General features: G+C 42.8%; 2 non-coding genes across 2 annotated transcripts; both read left to right on the top strand.

The window, feature by feature from the left end:
• Positions 1–721: 721 nt before the first annotated feature.
• Trnat-ugu (transfer RNA threonine (anticodon UGU)) lies at positions 722–796 on the top strand. Its single transcript has one exon. It is a non-coding gene; the product is annotated as a tRNA-Thr (tRNA).
• Positions 797–1,154: 358 nt separating this feature from the next.
• Trnat-ugu (transfer RNA threonine (anticodon UGU)) lies at positions 1,155–1,229 on the top strand. Its single transcript has one exon. It is a non-coding gene; the product is annotated as a tRNA-Thr (tRNA).
• Positions 1,230–1,474: the final 245 nt, after the last annotated feature.

Genomic DNA, 1,474 nt, shown 5'->3' with positions numbered 1-1,474 from the left:
CATGTTAATGCGACAGATTTTACGAGCATTAAATAACAAAATTTCTCCGATTGGTATTTTCTGTGATCTATATAAGGCATATGACTGTGTGAATCACAATATTCTCCTAGAAAAACTCAGGTTTTACGAGACTGGTGGATAACGTCATACGTAACCAAAAGAACGGAAAAAGTTGTAGTAGCAATAAAACAAATGTTGTCCGGGGACATTATTATGACTGCGGAGGGAACACGTCTGGGGTCCCCAAGCTCAGTATTAGCTCCGCTATTGTTACTCATCTAAGTAAACAATCGTCCATTTGACATACAAGAAGCAGAATTAGTTACTTTTGCAGACCAAACATTTGTAATCGAACTAACCATACATACAGCAACAGAAGAAATGTTGAATTATATTTTTAATGGTATTATTGACTGGTCTTCGCGAATAGTCTCACTCTCTATTTTAGGAAGACACACCACGTTCAGTTCTGCACATCTAGGGATATTGAACCAATAATTATTTAATCATATATGACGGTAGTATCTGTTCCCGAAAGAACAGTTACCGTGGATGACCAAGCAGCTATGCTAGAAATGAAAAGATAATTAAATAGACACCCTAGCTGCAAACAGGCGTTGATGTATTTCATTGGGGACATGTTGAAAATGTGTGCCCCGACCGGTGCATCCTCACGAGGAGCGTGCAAGGGATAAGTCCCTGCAGACGCACTATCCTCTGTGCCCGCGGTGGCTCAGATGGATAGAGCGTCTGCCATGTAAGCAGGAGATCCCGGGTTCGAGTCCCGGTTGGGGCACACATTTTCAACATGTCCCCAATGAAATACATCAACGCCTGTTTGCAGCTAGGGTGTCTATTTATTTATCATTTCATTTCTAGCAAAGCTGCATGGTCATCCACGGTAACTGTTCTTTCGGGAACAGATACTACCGTCATATATAGTTAAAATATGGCTTCCCGGCCCCTGACCTTCTTGTGCGAACGCACACGATATGCCCGAACTCGTACGGGACTTGGTAGATTAATCTGCCACGAGTAATGAGTATGATGGGCAAACATCTATTAGGCGGATGTAGTGGTGTGGACATGTTGGGAATGTGGACCTCACGGGGAGCGTGCAAGGGATAAGTCCCTGCAGACGCACTATCCTCTGTGCCCGCGGTGGCTCAGATGGATAGAGCGTCTGCCATGTAAGCAGGAGATCCCGGGTTCGAGTCCCGGTTGGGGCACACATTTTCAACATGTCCCCAATGAAGTACATCAACGCCTGTTTGCAGCTAGGGTGTCTATTTAATTATCATTTAATTATTTAGTCCATTATAATTTTTGGTTAAAGTAATGCACAGGTGTTGCTTCTAGTAATTCTATCTTATTAATGTTTTATGTGCATTATATTTATAAAGTTTTAGTGGCAATGTATATCCGGTTTGCGATCTCTCATTTTTACCAGCAGCTGCGTGGCAGCGCCTCTAAT

Source organism: Schistocerca nitens, chromosome 1, assembly GCF_023898315.1.
Source record: "Schistocerca nitens isolate TAMUIC-IGC-003100 chromosome 1, iqSchNite1.1, whole genome shotgun sequence".
Taxonomy (NCBI): Eukaryota; Metazoa; Arthropoda; class Insecta; order Orthoptera; family Acrididae; genus Schistocerca; species Schistocerca nitens.
This window is presented reverse-complemented; position numbering and strand designations above follow the sequence as displayed.